The following is a 6,000-nucleotide window of genomic DNA, read 5'->3' on the forward strand; positions in this document are numbered from 1 at the left end:
TAATTAACCTCCACATGAGTTTTCTTTTATTATGCTAATCAGTAGAATTTTGAAAGCTTTACAAATATTAATTATATCCACAGTATCCATGTGAATTTTATGCACATCCTACAAACACAAGACTGAAACAGGGAGATTGCACTTAATAATATCCATGAATTTTGAGTATCCTGTCTGACACACGTGGGCTTTGATTTACAACTCTCATTGACCTAACTTGCAGTTGGGAGTCTTCAGCATGTCTTCCAATACATTTCCCAGTCTGAATCTGGGTACCAAAAAAATGAAATATATTCTGTTAGCAGAAATTTATGCAAAGTTTGTTTTAAGTTACTTTCTCAGTAACATATCTAGAGCTGAAATGGAAATTCAGTGTCTAGTCTTACATTCAGTCTTCATAATGAGGCTCTCCCTTTCTCTTACTGGAGTCTTTTTCTCCATCTTTACATTCCTTCCCAGTTCTGCAACAAATGGGTGATGGAAAAAAACCTTACCTGTGGTACAAACTCCAGAAAGATACTCTCCATCCTCTCATGGGAGCAGAGATCCTAGAAAATAATTATGTACATCTAACGAAAAGTTGCCATGACACTGAGGTAAATCCTCAAAGCAGAATTCTCTATTCTTTGATATCTAGAATTTTAAATGTTCATAATGTGTCATTTCATATTTCCAGTTTTTTCCTTTTATTGATTCCATGCCCAGCAGAGAAGGACTTGGGGGTGCTGGTGGCTGAGAGACTGGACATGGCCCAGCAATGTGTGTTGGCAGCCCAGAAAGCTAAATGCATCCTGGGCTGCATTCCAAGCAGCATGGGCAGCAGGTGAGGGGAGATTCTGCCACTCCAATCTCTGGTGAGACCCCCACCTGCAGTGCCTCATCCAGCTCAGGGGTCCTCAGCACAGGCAGGACATGGACCTGGTGGAAAAAGTGCAGGGACCACCAGGTTTGATCAGGAGACAAAAGGCTTGAAAGAATTGGGATTGTTCAGCCTAGAAAAGAGAAGTCTTCAGGGTGACCTAATTGTGGCCTTTCAGTATCTTAAGGAAGCCTACAGGAAAGAAGGGACAAGATAATTTACAAGCTCACATAGTGACAGGACAAGGGGGAATAGGTACAAATTAAAAGAGAGTTGCTTTACGTCAGATATTAGGAACAAATTCTGTCCTGTGAGGATGGTGAGGCCCTGGCACAGGTTGCCCAGAGAAGCTGTGGATGTCCCATGTGTTGAAGTGTTGAAGACCTGGCTGGATGAGGCTCTAAGCAACCAAGTGCACTGGAAAGTGTCCCTGCCCACGGCAGTGGCTTGGAACTAGATGGTCTTCAAGGCCCCATTCCAAGTCAAACCATTCCATGATTCTATGATTCTCTGAATATCCTCTAGTTTTCTGTTTTCCTTTAGTTCTCCCTTACATCCCTGAGTTCTTGTTTCTTTAAATATATTGTTTCAGTCCAACCCTTTTCTTTCTCAAATTTAGCTTTTGTTTCTATTGCATCTGAGCACAATTCCTTCTTTACATTTTTGTCACAGATCAAGGTTTATAGCTGAAAACAGATAACTGTTATAAAGAATATAATGTTAGATCTGTTCCCTGCTCTCATTTTAATGACCATATAGGTTATAAAGCCCATCTTTTTTTCAACCACAGTGAGCGGAGGCATGCTCAGTTCCATGGTGAGGGATGGTGCCTATTTCGAGAAAGATCTATGAACAATCAGACACCTGAGGATGCTTTGGTGCTTTTAATCCATAAAACTTAAGGTTTCTTATCTGCATCTTCACTGAAGTATGAAAATAACCACCAAAGGCATACATTTTTTTTTACAAACCAGCCCCTGAAAATTTTAATTTCTCTTTCCTTAAGTATAGAGGCACAGGCACATTTCAAAGCCTGGACTTCAAGAACTTCAAGGACATGGGCAAAAAGTACTTTTTTTTCCTTGCATCATTCCTAGAAATGGCAGAACTGTTTTGGCAGGAGCTTTCCAGAAAAGTACAGCCTGGGACAGCTACTTGGCATGGAAAACTTCAGTCAGAGCAGTTACAGTTTGGCACAATTATAAGTAGAGAAAATCAAAGTTTCATAATAGGAAGTATTAGGTAATTTTAATAATAGGCAGTTCTATCACCTATAAAACCTTTAAACATAAAAAAATATTATTTGTGTAAACAAATATCAAGAAAAGTCCTTTTAAAAAGTGTCCTAGTGAAATGAAAAGGAGTAAAAACAAACATAAAAAAATGTGAAATATCACATCCTGAGTCTGAAAAATAAAGACACATATACTTCTCCACCTTAACACAGCATGTGTCTTGAGCTTTCTTTACCTCAGTCCAAAAACAGAAGAACAAAAAACATAGATTTAATCTGCCAGATTTTTTTTTAAAAAGTAAATACTAAGTTAGAGTCCTTGAGCTTCCTTGCTCCCCTGTATTAAAGTATGGCTAGTCTAGGACCTAACTTATTTTTCTGGCTCCTTTCATTTAGCTTAATGAATCTCCACATAATGTATTTCATTTTCTGTGTACCGCAACCTGATGAAGCCTCTTCTTTTATCTCTCTCTCATTTTTCCATTCTGTAAATAAAAAACCTATTGCCCTTTATTCCAGCCTCATGGGCTGGGACTTACTTCAAAACTTTAAAATGTCTTTCATTGACTTTTGAACAAATTTATTACAAAAAACTGTCCTGGAATTCAATACATCAGTGATATTCAAGGAATATCATTTGGGAGTGCTTAAGACTGTTGAAAATCACATTTATTCAATAGTTCCTACTTTTTAAAGTCAAAGAGGGTTTTATTACTGCCTAATCAGTCTTGCATAACATTCTATAAATCTTCCACAATAATTTCTGGATTATTCACATAATTATTTTTTTTTAATTTGCTAGAGAACATGATTCAGAATCATATTCTCTCTGGATGTAAAATCTTCATGTAATTGCAAATATACCTCATCTTTGGAGCAGTGGATTTAGTCACAAAAAACAGACAACCCAGCACCAGCCCTACACTGAAAGAAAACCCACAAAGTCTATTCTGTTGTACTGAGGGCAGCAAAAGGATTGACTGGAATAGAAGTGATCACAGACTATGTGGATAGTTCAGAATTCATATCAACCAGCAGAAAATCCCTGGGATAAAAAGAGTTACCTAAATTAAAGGGTTATATAGATATATATGATACAATATTACTTGTATATATTGCTTCTATTGTTTACCATAATTCTAGGCAGTAAACTCACAGGACCTTGCTGGTTTAAATAAAGTGCAAGAATGAACTGACTGAAGGATACATTTTAATAGCCCTCTGTCAGAGAGAGTTAACACACTTGCACTTCTAACAACAGCATTTTTATTAAATCTTTATTATGTTGTATTAAAAAGAGTCCCCTTAGCCCTCAGGTAGTTGGTTGATGCTGAGTTTTCAAATGAAATATTTATGAAGTTCTTTGTTTAGAAGTTTAATTGTATCTTTAAACGACTTTCATATGTTTATATGCTTTACCCTCCAATACAAATGCCATATGATGCTCTATCATACTGTCCGGAATAGTCATTATGCATTTCACCATCACAACTGTTACATAACAATAAGCAGAAAAAAAGGACAAAAGGATAACTAAGTTGAACCAGATCTTATACATACTTATTTTGTTGGTAACACAGATTGTATCTCCAGCAAAATGTGTTTCTAATCATGTAACATAGCGTAGTGCTGTAATACTTTCCATATTTAAACATTTGGTCAATGTATAATACTATAAAAATACTAAAATGTACTCTGCACTGACCTTTCTATTTTCCCCTGCCATGGGCAGCGGGAAGGATAAGACTCTTATGAGAATGGGGCTAGAATGAGAAGACCTAAGGAGTACTCCTTAGATGAAATTTAGTTTTGCTTTTATAAGAGCTCTGAAAATCTATCACTCCTGTGATACAATATTTAAGGAAAAACATGGCTTAGAATCCATATTATCTTTCCAAGAAGTGAGTGACAATTTTAAAAACACTCTCTGGATTTATCACCTAAAGGACATTTTCTAAACTGAAAGCACATTGGAGATTTGTGTCACTTCATATGAAAGTAGTACTGCATTAAATCTGACCCCACTGTTTTCAGCAGTGCTATTCAGGTGTCTTCCCTAGAGCAGATTTTGGCAGCCTCTACTATCAGTCTTCAAAAGGTCTAGGCCAGTCAGATGACATGATGAGAGAGCCCAAATAAAGGTGTCCACAGCTTATCCATGGAAGACATCCACCCGTGCACCTGTGAAGCCCTTTCCTGGCCCACAGCTAGGGAGGGAGATCATGAAACCAACTCAATTTATTCTGAAAAGTGACACCTCTCTCCATGCCTTGGGCAGGCTGGAGAGCCCCCACAAGCTGAAAGCAAAAGAAAGAAAAAGATATGAGAGAAATTTGAAGGGTTAAAAGGAAATTGTAAGTTCATTACTTGGGATGCTTGCTTGTAGTTGCCAGAAAGGATGGGAAGGCTATGATATCTGTGGTATATAATAACCATACATTACTATTATGTAATCACAGGTTTTAATACAGTGTTAGCTCACACTACTACTTGAACACACTCTGCAGATTTCATATTTGTTGTTCAAGTACTACATTAAAACCCTTTGAGGAGAGTATCAGTTCACAGTTCATGTCAACCAGTCCTTTTGCAAAGCTGGCACAAAAAAGCTGTTGATCAAGAGGGTTGTCAGTGCATGACTGAGTAACACATCCTTTCTAAAACAGCAAGTACTGTCTTGCTAAATTTGTCCTCTTGATGACAACTTTCATTGTTATAAATGACCCCTAAGCTTTGTCTTTTCCTTATAAGGAATCTTGTCCAGTTATATTAACGGCCAACAACTTCCGAGAAATAATCTCACTTATTATTGAAGGTAGAGACCAGTGTTTTCCCATATAATACATTAGAATGTTATAAATACATTTCCTATATAATACATTAGAATGTTAGAAATACATTTTCTTTATAATACATTAGAATGAACTCTGTTCAACAGGAAAAGCTCTGGAAAGTACCTGTGGGGACCACTGATTTCAGAAGCTTTTTGTAAAGCTGGCTAATCTATAGAAAAGACCACCTGCAAGAATTAACAATTTTGCAAATTTTTTTATAATTGCTCCAGCAATGATGCACATAACTTTGAAGTCCTAAGTGTTAACTGCTCCAGCTGAAAACTGGTAGAAGTCTTCTCATCAAAATGCCTATCTTGAAACAACAAAGTTATAGCAAGGTATCATCAAATATGGTAAACTTTTAAGTCAAATCAAAAAAACTAACTGCGAGGTTTCTTCAATATTTTACAGTGTAAACATAAATTTATGTTATAATTTTACACCCAACTGACAATAGTATTTCACCAATTTCAGTAAAGAGTTAGTTAAATGTATCACACATAAAAATAAATATTATTTTGACTATTTTTTTCTCACACACAGGCTGGATTTTATTCTAATCTCATTGATATAATTCTATGTGTTTCACAGTCGTTACTTATTAACACCAATGAGAAGAGAAACAGAGCCATTAAATCCATTTCCTCTTTTTTCCTTGATGCAACCTGATGCCTTTTGGTTTACCATGGAATGGTTGCATGGTGAGAGACACAGATTTGCTTGTGTTTTTAATAATGTGTTCTCTTCAGAGAGAGTCAATATTTGCCCTGCCCAGTTTGACTGGCTTCACTTTAAAAATCCTTATTTTTGCTTTAAAAAAATATGGAGGTGGTAAAGAACATATCCATTAGGAATTGCTAGTCATTTGGGAAATGTGGCTGAAAGGAAGGGAATTCTATTATTCAATTTCTTTTGTGAAGTGAACAAGTTCTGCCCTACAACTAAAGAAAACCAGAATGTCATCCAAGAACATGATGCTTAACACCCTTCAACTCTCCATGTCAGACTTCATGACCCTTTCAGCTCAATTTTTTCTTGGGCAGCACTGTCCAGTAGCTGTTCCTTCTGTGTAT

The sequence above is a fragment of the Poecile atricapillus genome, chromosome 3, assembly GCF_030490865.1.
Source record: "Poecile atricapillus isolate bPoeAtr1 chromosome 3, bPoeAtr1.hap1, whole genome shotgun sequence".
Lineage (NCBI taxonomy): Eukaryota > Metazoa > Chordata > Aves > Passeriformes > Paridae > Poecile > Poecile atricapillus.